We start from the raw sequence: 12,674 nt of genomic DNA on the forward strand, positions 1-12,674 counted from the left end.
AGAAGCAGAGCTCCAGGGGCCGATCAGGTCAGGGAGGAGGGGAGAGAATCACCTAGCAGGTGAGTTGTGTGTCCTGCGGAGACCCAGAGCTCAGTGGCAGACAGGCACATGGACATCTCCACAGAAGAAGGATCTGTCTGTGCAGAGCTCCAGGCTCGCTATGTGAGGCGAAACCACAGTGAGTGTTTTCTTTTTACTAAAATGAGTAAGAGATGGAGCAGCAAAACAAAGCAGTAAGTCCCAAGCATCACTGAAATACAGAGGGAAGGAAGCCCCAAACTTAGCTTCTTAGAATTAGGATGAGGTACTAGCCCCCAAAGGGCATCAGACACACAGGACTCCAAATACAGAGCGTGTGCAGTGTGTTGGGCTGGCAGTGGAGCCCACCCACATGCTCCCAGCTTCCCAACTTGGACCCTGTCCCCCAAGGCTCCTCAACCCTTTGCAGAAGGGATGCCACACAGACACTGTCAGGAACATGGTGCTGAGCTGGGGGATGGGTGAAAGATGGGCAAAGCAGCAGCTGGAGGCCTGTTATCATTCTGAGCACCCAGTGTGTCCAAGTGTAGTGGGAAAGAAGATAGTTGTTTGGTCAAGAGGTGATGGAATTACCCCAGGTCAGTCTTCCTTGCTGAGGCTTGACTCCACCTCACTTCAATCTTGGTTCCCCTGGTCCTGGTGAGCCAGGCCAAGTACAATAACCAGTCAGCTTCTCGAGTGTGGTGTTTGTTTATTTGTTTCCAAACCATTTTATCAGGAGAAATAATGGTTTATAGGACAGTCGTTGATACAGGTTTATAGGACAGTTGTTGATAATGGTTTATAGGACAGTTGTTGATAGAGCTCCCCTCCCTCCATCTCTCCCTCCCTTCCTTCCTTCCTTCCTTCCTTCCTTCCTTCCTTCCTTCCTTCCTTCCTTCGTCTACAGTAATTGCTGGGGTCTGTGGCTGCACTGCAAATCCACCACTCCCAGTTTTATTTTTTAGAGGGACAGAAATTGAGAGGAAAGGGACAGAGGAAGAGAGACACCTGCAACACTGGTTCTCCACTACTGAAGTGAGGACCAGGGGCTTAAGCCCAGGTCCTTGCACGTGGTAATATGTGTGCTTAATCATGTGTACAACCACATGGCCCCTCAAACACAGTGTCATATCTCCCTGTGATAGGGTCTGCACACCACTCTGACCACCAACCCAGGACCCTCTTCTCCATCCTCTTTGAATACCTGACGCCCTCTCCCCATTTCCTCCTAACCCAGAGTCCTTTGCTGCAACATTCCCCACCCAAGCTAAGCTTCATCCTGTTTCCCTTTCCTTCCTTTGCTTCTTAAGTCCCACCTCTGATCATCTGTTATTTATTAGTCGTCCTTCTGGCTTATCTCACTTAATGTGATGCTTCTCAAGCATGGTGTCCTCCAGAAAGCGGCACCCAGCTGCATTCAGCCCTTCTCTCTGCTGTGACCCCTCCTTGGGGGCCCTGCCCAGAGCCATCTGGAGGAAGCTGGTTCTCTCTGGCTTGGGGTGTCCTGCTTTCCAATTCAAGGCCAGGCAGGTGCTCTGGAACTCCTCCATGTGTGTGAGGGTCTCCCACCGGGCTCCACATTGGGCACTCTGCTCTTCCTTCAGATCCACAATGCTAGGGCATCTGCCCTCTCTCTCTTATCACAGCAGGCTGTCTATCCATCTGTGCCAGGGCCTGTTCTTTGCTGATGCGGGAGGGCCCCCCTCTGTGTTTTGCACGCCCACTCCTCCATCTCCTCTGGGGTGTTTTGCAAGGTCTTCCTTCTGTGGCAGGTCAGGGCTGGACAGAGGACACAGCTGGCTCAAGGACACCCCTCCCCCTTCCAGGGGCAGGGAAAGCAGAAGGAAAGGGGGAGCAGGAAGGACCTGGAAGGCTGCACCGCACCTGGGCTAAGGATTCTGCTTGGTGGGGGGCAGACTAGGAGCAGCTAAAGGCTTTCCCAATCAAGGATGGTAAGGGGATGTCTGTCTCACTCCAGTCCATCTGTCCACAGAAGAGAGAAAGGGTGGGAAGAGTGAGAGTAGTCTCCACCTCAGAAGACAAATGTGATGTGGCTGTGACTGACGTAGTGCTAACCTCTCAATAGTCTTCATGTCTGCGAGAGACAGTCAGGTGAACCCAGATCCTGCTTCCTGGCTGGGCAGCTGGTGCAGTTGGCAGAGTTCAGCACAAGTATGAGGACCCAGGTTCAGTTCCCAGCACTGCAGAAGTCAGAGCTGAATAGTGTCTGGCAGCTCTCTCTCTCTTTCTCTCCCCCTCTCTCACACATAATTTCTCTCTCTCCCTCTGATACACACTTTCTCTCTCTCTGTCTCTGTGTCTCTCTCTCTCTGTCTTCTTACAGAACAGAGAGAAATTGAGCATAGACAGGGAGGGTGGAGAAGAAGATACCTCCAGTACCACCTCACCACTTGTGAAAGCTCCCCCCTGCAGGTGGAGACTGGGGACTTGAACCCAGGTCCTTGTACATAGTAACATATGCACTCAACTTGGCGCACCACCTCCCAGCCCTCACACTCTCTTGACCACAACAATAATAAATAGAGGGCTTGGCAGTGGCACATCAGGTTAAGTGCACACATTACCATGTGCAAAAAACCCAGGAGGTTTCACAAGAGGTGAAGCAAGTACTGCAAGTGTCTATCTCCCCCTCCTTTCTCAGTTTCTCTGTCCTATCAAATAAAGGGGAGGGGGAGAGGGAAAAAAATGACCTAAAACAGTGGATTCATTGTGCAAGCTGTGGGGCTCACCTATATATAACTCTGGCAGTAGTAGTAGTAGTAGTAGTAGTAGTAGTAGTAGTTGTTGTTGTTGTTGTAGTAGTAGTAATATAAGTAGTAGTTGTTGTAGTAGTAGTAGTAATATAAGTAGTAGTTGTAGTAGTAGTAGTAGTAATATTAGTAGTAGTAGTTGTAGTAGTTGTTGTAGTAGTAGTAGTAATAGTAGTAGTAGTAGTAATGTCTGAAGAAAGCTGTTGTGCCTCCCTGCCTACCATTCCACAGCTCATTTTCACTGAGACTTAAGTGTTTGCATGGGGATATTTCTAGTCTCACCTTCTGTTCATTCCAAGGGCTCTTCTGCAAGGATGCCAGGCCACCTCTAGGGAGGGGCAGTCTCCCATCATCCCCCCGACCTTGGCTGCTTTGACAGTAAAATGTGGCTAGAGTGATGCCCTGTGACCTCTTAGTTTGGACTTTAACAGAACTGAGCTTCTGTCCTTGTGTTCTGGGGACACCGATTCTTAGGATCGGGTGACTAGGACAAGAAGCTGAGGTAGTTTTATGGGAACTGTGTAGGGAGACATCAGTCTTCAAGTCTGACCCACTCATCACTGTTTCTGTGAGTGACCCTCTCAGATGCCAAGGGGACAGTCTGTTGCACTGTGAGTGACCTCCAAAACCATCCTCGGGGCTGGCTGCCTCGTGTCCCTTGAAGCATGGGGCCTCAGCCCAGTCTTCTACCAGCAGGTTTCTTGCAGTACTTCCTCCTCCTCCTTGCTTCTCACCTGTCTCATCTCAAGGCTGCTCACCATCCAACATGGGTGATCATCACTGAGGCATTTTATCACTATTATTTTTTCATTCTGTTTTATTTCATAGGATAGAGAGAGAAATTGAGAGAGGAGAGGGAGAGAGAGAAAAAGATACCTGCAGACCTGCTTCACCATTCGTTAAACACCCCACCCCCTGCAGGTAGGGAGCTGGGTCTCGAACCTAGGTCCTTATACACAATAATGTGCCACTGCCCAGCTCCCACACTCAAGTATTTTAAAAAGGCAGTTCTGAGCAAATGCAGTCCTCTGACTCTGTTGCAAAAGGCAAAGGAAATGGGCTGGGTTGATTAAGTTTCCCTGTCATTCAGTAGTTGATGTTCCACTGCTAGTTTTAATGAAGGCAAAGTTATTCCAGCAAGCAGATGTCTCATTCTTTTGGCCTGAAGAATGTTTGCAGAGGCCCTCTCTCTCCTCTCTCTCTCTCTCTCTGTGTGTGTGTGTGTGTGTGTGTACAGTAGGCCTTCAAACAATGCCATGCCTGATTAGAAGTGATCAGGAAAAAGGAAGAAAAAAAAAAGCCAATCATGATCAATGTTGAAGAAAGGACATTATTTAAGGACCTGCTTTCATTAGAAGCAGTTTCTGCTTCAAGAGTCTTGCGGAAAACTGCTCGAGGGTTTGCTGTACTGCCAAGTGCCTCAAGGGTGAAGAGCTCTTGAATAAGTATTGTGACCTCTCTCTAGTAGAATCTGTTAGACTCGAGTATCTAGACTTATTTCCCAGGAGAAAGCTGACCATGTATCCAAGCAAACACCTCCTCTCTGTTCTGCACACTTCCAGTCTGCTCTCTGGACAAAAGGGGCTGATCTACTGCCCTTCCTGTGTGTTGAAACAAGTCCAAATGATATGTAGGTGTTGGCATCCTCTCTACCAGCTCCATCTCTAGGAAGTCACTGCAGGATGAGCCTTACTTACTTTGTTCATTTTAAAAAGAAGCACTAATTTTCTGCCTGGCAATTCTTTTTTGTCAAGTAAGCTGTGTTTAACAAAAGCATTTTCCTATATATTCCATAGAATATTACTCTAAAAAGGTGATATTGTGTCCTCTGGGACAAAATGGAACTGGAGGTGATTATGCTTAGTAAAATAAGTAAAGAGATGAAAGACAGCCACCAAATGGTTTCACCCATATGTGGAACCTAGAGATCTGATTTACATTAATTTGAAAACAAACAAACAAACCACAAGCAAACTGTAAGACTTTTGAGAGCTATGGTGGTTATCTTTGGGAGGTTGGAGGGTAGGGATAGGTAACTTTGGTGGTGGGTGTGATGTGGAACTATACACTATAATCTTGTAGTGAACTATTAATAACAAGTAAAAATTATTAAAAAATAAAAAGTAAAAGAAAAAAGCACTCTCCTGCCACACAGATGTGTTCTTCTTCTAAAACACTTCTAGTCGCAGCTCTGGAATGTACTACAAACATTAACACATCTCTGTGCACATGCACAAGGAAAGGTGGCCAGTCATCAAATGACTCTTTTTCCTAGAACAGAGGTGGGAAGGTGAACCTTGTGCATTTAGCGCATATTTAAGCAGCCCCTGCTTCAGAACCTGTAGTGGCGTGAGTAATCCTTCTCACAGAATTATCTTATTATGGCTAAATGGCTTACATGGATAGTGTGCTGCTTTACCACGTGGAGCTTTGGTGTTATGGTCTCTTTTACTCTCTCTCTGAAAAAAAAATCAAGTGGACTTTTGTAGAACTACCTAGGGTTTACTGATGATTCAACTAATGGTAGAGTAGGTCAGCATACTCATGAAAAGTTTATCTGTGACCACTGGTGTTGTCATCTCTTCTGTACATCCTGAAAAAATGTGTGCCTTTTAAAAAATTTTTTAAATTTATTTAGTTATTTAGATAGATATAGAGATCAGATCACAGGTCAGCTCTGGTTTATGGTGGTGCTGGGGATTGAATTTGGGACTTCGGAGCCTCAGGCATGAAAGTCTTCTTGCATAATCATTATGCTGTCTCACCAACCCAAAATCCACGCTTCTTAATGAAAAGAGTTACTAGTTCAGGGGCACAGCAGGTTAAGTGCACAGGAAGTGAAGCGCAAGGACCAGTGTAAGGATCCTGGTTCGAACCCCTGTTTTCCCACCTGCAGGGAGGATGCTTCACAAGTAGTGAAGCAGGTCTGCAGGTGTCACTCTTTCTCTCCCCCTCTCTGTCTTCTCTTCCTCTCTCCATTTCTCTCTGTCCTATCCAACAACAATGACAGCAAATAACAACAGCAATAATAATGACAACAACAATAAACAACAAGGGCAACAAAGGGAAAAAATAGCTTCTAGGAACAGTGGATTCATAATGCAGGCACTGAGCCCCAGTGATAACCCTGGAAGCAAAAAAAAAAAGTTCCCAGTTCAGAGGAGGGAGAGTCTCACCGGGCTGATGGACACAGTATCTTATCTTCAGTGGGTCTTTCAGGAGAACCAGTCTTTTGAGAAAACTCAGTTGCTATGATATTCTTGTGTCTCACTGCCAGTAAAAGCTGCCCGTGTTCTCTGCACACTTGTCTTCTTAGGACCAAGAAAGAGAGGATCCTGAAGCATACTGCTTCTGTAAAGCCCCCTCTAGAGCTAACCAGAAAGAAGTACAGATATCAAGCACATCTCCACGAGGAAGTTGTTGTGAGGAAGGCTTACGTACAACCAGTTCTGTTTCTTCTGAATTTATAAGCCAGTAAATCGAAGGCAAATTTTTTTTTTAAAGCAGGGTAATGCCAAAGCTCTACACTTTTATTAGCAGTCCCTGAGGGGAGACTAGTGTAGAAAATCAGAGCTTTAGAATCAGATCGTCATATGGTGTACCCTAGTTCTAATGCAAATGGGAATGTGAACCCCATAATCTGACAATGGGTCAGGGATGATTAGTCCAGAAAGAGCAAAGGAAAGAGCTGGAGTTTTGGATCCCACTTCAGAGTTCTTTCCACTAGACTACCTGGTCTTTCCTTTCCCTCCCCTGCAGGGGCTGATTACGGGGCTCTAGAGACTCCCTTCAATTTATAAGCAAACTTCAGGAATGTTCCAACATTCTTAAAGAAAAAAAAGATGCAGGAGATAAAACTGAATTGGAGTCGTTGGGTTAGGTTGGTCTCATCACACAGCTGAACTGAATCACCAGACTGAGTGGGGGACAGTTCAGTTTCATCAAACATTTGGCTCCTGGCTCACATGTTCTGTGGAACATTGACTCAACAAACCATGAACTTGGGTTCTGGGATCCAATGTACAGAGCAGAGACACCAATGGAAACCTGGTGAATCCAGTCCAGAAAAGCTACATCCTTCTCCATCACCCTCCCTCATCCTGGCAACTGCTTTGTTTTGATCACAAGCAAAAGAAAATTTCAGCTTTAGTTAGTCTTTTGCAGAGGGGCTGTAGCATCAGCAATATCAACTCTACACTTGCGTTATATGCAACAACTACTCATTTCTCTATTATTATTATTATTTTACTTATTAATGAGGAAAGAGGGAAAGAGAACTAGAGCATCACTCTGGCATATGCACTACTGGGGTTTGAACTCAGGACCTCATACTTAAGGGTTCAACATATTATCCATGTTGTCACCTCCCAGGCTGCAACAACTGTTCATCTCTAAGTAATGAGGTCCTTCATGTAGGTGGTGCACCACACTAATGGATCCTTTTGTTGATCTGTTAGTCCCTGTCCTTCTGTGGTTTCATTGGTTTTTGGACTGGTGGAAGGAGAGTTCAATTTCCCGAAGAAGCTGCACTCAAGAAAAATGCTTAAGCACAAGAAGAGATAGGTTGTTATCTTTCACAAGTTCAGGAGTAGCACCAGCTGGTGAGCCCCAGACATCAAATGACTCAGTAAGAAGTTAATCACTTACTGCTTCAACCCCCATCAACATATTCAATATGTAGAGTGCATATTCTATACAATATAAGTATTCTAATGTACAAAAATTCGGGGTGAGCATGCAGAGAAACCAGGACCCTTGTGCACTGCCAGTGGGGATTATAAAATGATGTAACCACTATGAAAAACGGTATGGAGGGTCCTCAAATAAAAAAATTAACAAACATTTAATGCAGCAACCCTATTTCTGGCCATATAGCCAAAATAAATTTAAACAAGGCACTTAAAAAAGAAGTCTGTGGGAGTCGGATGGTAGCTCAGCAGGTTAAGTACATGTGGCGCAAAGTGCAAGGACCAGCGTAAGGATCCCGGTTTGAGCCCCCGGCTCCCCACCTACAGGGGAGTCGCTTCATAAGTGGTGAAGCAGGTCTGCAGGTGTCTATCTTTTTCCCCCTCTCTGTCTTCCCCTCCTCTCTCCATTTCCCTCTGTCCTATGCAACAACAATGACACCAATAACAACAACAATAATAACTACAACAATAAAACAACAAGGGCAAAAAAAAGGGAATAAATAAATATTTTAAAAAGAGGTCTGTGTTCATCGTAGCATTATTCACAAGAGCCCAAATGTGGAAGCAACCCAAGTGTCCATCAACAGATGAATGGATGCATGACTGTTCTAAATCAGCTTTAAAAAAAGAAGGAAACTCTGACAGGTGCGGTATCATAGGGGACCTGGAGGTCATTCTCAGAGTGGAACAAACCAGTTACAAAAAGACAAGCTCCATCAAATTCTGTCAGATTTATGGGGAACAGAAAACACAATAGAGCTGGCCAGGTCTGGAGGGCGGGGGTGGAGAACTGTGTGTGATGGAGATGACGTTTCCGTTCTGCAAGATGAAAAGAGTTCTGGGGAAGAATGGTGGGGGTGAGCTGCACAACAATGTGATGGTTCTTAATGCTGCTGAGTTGTACATTTAGACATGATTGCTGGGCCAGGGAGGTGGCTCTGTGATGTGATCCTTGGCACCACATAAAACCCAGAAGACAGAAAAAAGAGAACATTACAGATGGCAGAAAAGTGCCTTGGTATTTCTCGCTCACTAGAAAACTGTAGAATAAAAGTGACTGAAACAGTGAACCCATGCTATGTGCATTTTACAAGTAGTTGGTAGCTTATCCAGCTCTGTGACTTAGGGATACTGCCAGGTAGCCAGATGCACCTGGAGCTCATGGATCAGCTGCAAGAGCTGGGTAAGGAACCCACCCACCCCAACTCTGATCTCAGCTTCCTCCTGTGTGCAAGGATGATGATAAGCAATTTGTAAAAACTTTTCAAAGATTCTTTCAGAAAGTAATGCTTGTCAAATACCAGTCTGAGTATTACATCAGCCACATACAGTCTCAGTCTTAAGCACCCAGTAAAACCAAGCTTTACTGCCTTTGCTGACTCTGATTATTGTCAGGATCAAGATGTCTGACTGGACCCACAGCGACTTGTGGATGTGTATACTGCCCATGTGAGTGCCTTTCATGGTCTGATCACTTCCTCCCATCACAGGAATTTAGGATTCTGACCTGGCCAGTCACAGTTTGTGCAATCTCCACTTCTCATTTTGCCTCAAGGGTATTTTTTTTAATGACAGAGCTTTGTGAGTTTTTGTATGCCTGCTTGACATGTTGAAATAATGAAAGATGTTATTACAGCAAAAACAAACAAACAACAATAACAAAATCCTTTTTATTAACTTTCCTACACACCATCAGAATTTTTTCTAAATCCTTTATGCCTTAGCAACTGGGAGATAGCTGTGAAAATACAAAGTTAAATGCTTTGTTGCTTTAAGTGAAATGTTTCTTTTTTTTTTTTTTTTTTGGAGGCAGGAATAAAAGGCTGTCTTCAGGGCTTCACCATTGCAGACTGACTTTTCGGGTAGAAAGAGTAAGAAAGACAGACAGAGAAGCAGAGAGAAAGAGGGAAAGAAACCACAGTGCTGAAGTTTCCTTCAGTGTGGTGTGAGTCAGCCTTGAACTTGGGTCTCACACTTGGCAAAGATGTTCTTATTGTTACTGTCTTTTAAAGAAGCAGAAAGCATGAGCTTTAATGCTATGGATTTCCCGATTTTCAATGACCTATTTGATGATGGACAGAAAATTACATAAACATGGAATCACATAGTTCTACACATCCATGTTTTCTAGAATTTTCCATCATATAACTTTAAAACATTTAAATGATTTTGGAAAAATTATTTCTTAAAGATCAAATAAAAGATTACACCCTATTAAAAACAATAACAACAAAAACAAACCAGAACAGTCATGAAATCCAGTATACCCTCCTTAGCAGCCTCATTAAGTAATTATGTCACCAATCTTTTGGGGGACAAACAATATAGTCACTAACTTTAAAACACAACATGCAGAGAACACAGGAAGCACTCACTCGAACTCCTGTTTCAAAGAAATTCACAATTAAGCTTTGAATTCTAAGCAGTAAGAAGACTGGAGGCATGTTACCGCTGAATACCTGTTTAAAAATGTACCTTAAGCCCACAGGCTCGAAAGAAAGTCCTGGGCCCCATGCTTAGGGGATTTTAGATGGAACAGCAAGCTGATGATACAGAAGAACTGCAGCTTTTCCAAAGAAGAAGAGAGAAAGAGATCCTGTTACCACAGAGTGAGGGCCCTTTATAGAAATCGCCAAAGACAAGCAGGCTCTTTAAGGGAGTCTCTTGCACTTGTTATGAACAAGACAAATCTAGCTGGTGACCTTTGGAGGTTACCAGAAGGAGCTAGGGATGGCTAACAGAACAGTTTCAATCCCTGCATACCTGGGAGGGGAAGTGAGGATCAGCAGAAACAATCAGAGATGCACTGTAGTCACCAACCATCCACACCCATAACAGACTCGATGGAGTTCCTGAAGCCAGAAAAGGGCCCTGTAGAGCTGCCTCAGGTAGATCTGCCACACTAAGCCACCAGCACAGCACAAGAAGGACTGCAGAAGTGAAATTGACAGAGCAGAGGGTGGAGTCCCTGTCCCCCCTCCTTCCCTCCCATCCAGGGAATTTACATTTGAAAAGTTTGAAAGGAGGCTGGGACAACAGGCCTAGGGGGTGGCAAACAGGGTCCTCTCCTAGAGATAAAACTTCATGAGAGAGAAAAGGGAAACCAGCCAAGCAGACACCAGGCATAACTCAGACTCCCGGTTCCCCTGGAGGGTCTGCATAGCTGTGGGCTGAAGGTGGGTTGCAACCTCCTCCTCCTCCTCCTCCTCCTCCTCCTCTCCCTCCCCCTCCTCCTCCCCCTCCCCCCTCCTCCTCCTCTTCCTCCTCCTTCCTGAGGTTCTGCTCCAAGGAGGGGTTTGTAGGGACAGAAGAAAACCCCACAGCAAGAGCAGGCACCTGCATCAAACAATGGCTCTCGCTCGCAGAGCCTCAAGACAGCTGTGCTAGGGCTTCAAAAGAAACGTGCCACCAAATAAGCCCTTGCCACCAGTCCCTTCCCACCAGACAGGGCAATTTCAGAAGCCTCTGCATCCAGCCTGTCATCTCACAGGAGCAAGCAAGGCACCGGGTACCAATCGGCAGGAGTGGAGGTGGTGGTGCACGGTGCAGGGGGCACCACTGGACACCTGACCTTGATGGAGACAGAGCTTATCTGCTAGGCACCCGGCGGGCAGGACTTGGCACTCAGGCTTCCAGAAAACAACTGAAGGAGCCCAGCCCAAGGGCGGGTGTCCAGAAGGGACAGCCGGCTACCTGGACGCGGCTCCCTTTGGCAGGGACAGGGCGAGAACAGGGCGTCCCCAGCCTTCCCCCTCGCCGCGCCAGCCCCTACTATTCAACTAGAGTCTTTTATTAGCGCTGTGGCCCCCAAAGGCCAGGGAACCCTGGCCACCACTCCTCAAGGACCTGCCTCCCCTGGATCCAAGCAGGAGAGCCGTCAGGTTCCTAAGTCCAGGGGTGGGGGTGGGAGTGGGGGAGCCGAGGCTGAGGTTGGAGGCTGGGGGCAGCCGGCCTGCTGCTTTAGCGACGCCCAGAAAACTACTCCTCCAGGGACAGGTGGGCGCGCAAACAGCTCTCTTTACAACTCCCCACCTGCTCCCTCCCCTCCCTGGACGCAAGTTTAGGGGAGCCTATAAAGAGCCGAGCAGGAAAATGAGACGCCTTCCCCCTCCCTCCACTGCCACCCTCATCTCCACCGACCCGTTCCGCAGCCTCCTGCCGGTGCACGCAGATACCTCAAGTTTGTACCGCCGGACTCTCGAATTTCGCTTGCACCCGGCGCCCAGAGCATCTCTGGGCAAGTGCGGGGTGCGCTACGCCTGCCGGACCCCGTCATCCCGCTCCCCAGTCCGGCGCTGCAGACCCCGCGCCTCCCCGCCCGTCCCGCCAGCCTGGACAGTGCTTCCTCCTCCCCACCTCCCCGCAGGCTGCGCGACGAGGGTAGTACCTGCGGGAGGTCAGGGCAGCGCCTGCCGGGGGAGGTGGCCTTGGCCGTAGCGCTGCTCTGCCGGCCGGGCGGGGCGTGCGCCCGCGGGGAGGAGGAGAGAGCTCCTCTGCTCCGGCTCCCCGACGCCCTGCTCTGCGGACTCGCCCAGACAAGCGCCCCAGGGCGCCCCGCCTCTCCGCCCCGCCTCCAGCGCGCTGTCTGCGAGGCCACTCCTACCCAGAGGGACCCAGAGGGACTCCAGCGTGGAGAGAGCCAGGGGGCGCTGGGCCTCAGCCACCTGCTGCACCTGGGGCTGAGGGGATGGGTGGGTGAAGCCTTCTGAGTCTCCCTGAACCCAAAGCAAGAACGGAAAGGCTCCTTTGAATGTTTGTATGGACGTTGGAAAGGACTGGGAAGAGAAACCACAGGAGATGTGGCTAATCTTCCTAGCTAAGGCCTGCCGCAGCGGTGTCCTGTTTTTTGTTTGTTAACTTTTTTTTTTTTCGGGGATGGGGTATGTGTGTGTGTGTTTTTGCTGCACGCTGTAGCTTTATACAAAGTGTCCCAAGTTGCACTGCTTGAGGCTGTCCTTGGAACTGCCAGGAAATGTCCCTGCAACAGCTTTTGGCGCACTTGTCCTTAAGGCATTGGCACATCTCTGGCAGGAGGCTGATGGAATGAGAGTGATTGGTTTCCCTCTTCCCTCCCCACCCCCAACCCCATAGAGCTGATTTTTCATGTGGGTTGGAAAAATAAGTCTATTACTATGTTAGGACCAATTCTATTCCAGAGCTGACCCCCCCATTCAATTATGACACTGAACGATGA

The 12,674-nt window shown here is 47.5% G+C and overlaps 1 protein-coding gene across 2 annotated transcripts in view; it reads right to left on the reverse strand.

Annotated features, from left to right (window-relative positions):
* PRKCQ (protein kinase C theta) overlaps window positions 1–12,000 on the reverse strand; it is an 80,963-nt gene extending 68,963 nt beyond the window's left edge. For both annotated transcript variants that reach the window (XM_016193047.2, XM_007534374.3), the window contains exon 1: window positions 11,868–12,000. The gene's annotated coding sequence lies outside the window, so the exon portion shown is untranslated. The remainder of the gene's footprint in view (window positions 1–11,867) is intronic.
* Between the last annotated feature and the right edge of the window lie 674 nt (window positions 12,001–12,674).

This window comes from Erinaceus europaeus, chromosome 6 (genome assembly GCF_950295315.1).
Source record: "Erinaceus europaeus chromosome 6, mEriEur2.1, whole genome shotgun sequence".
NCBI classification, from domain to species: domain Eukaryota; kingdom Metazoa; phylum Chordata; class Mammalia; order Eulipotyphla; family Erinaceidae; genus Erinaceus; species Erinaceus europaeus.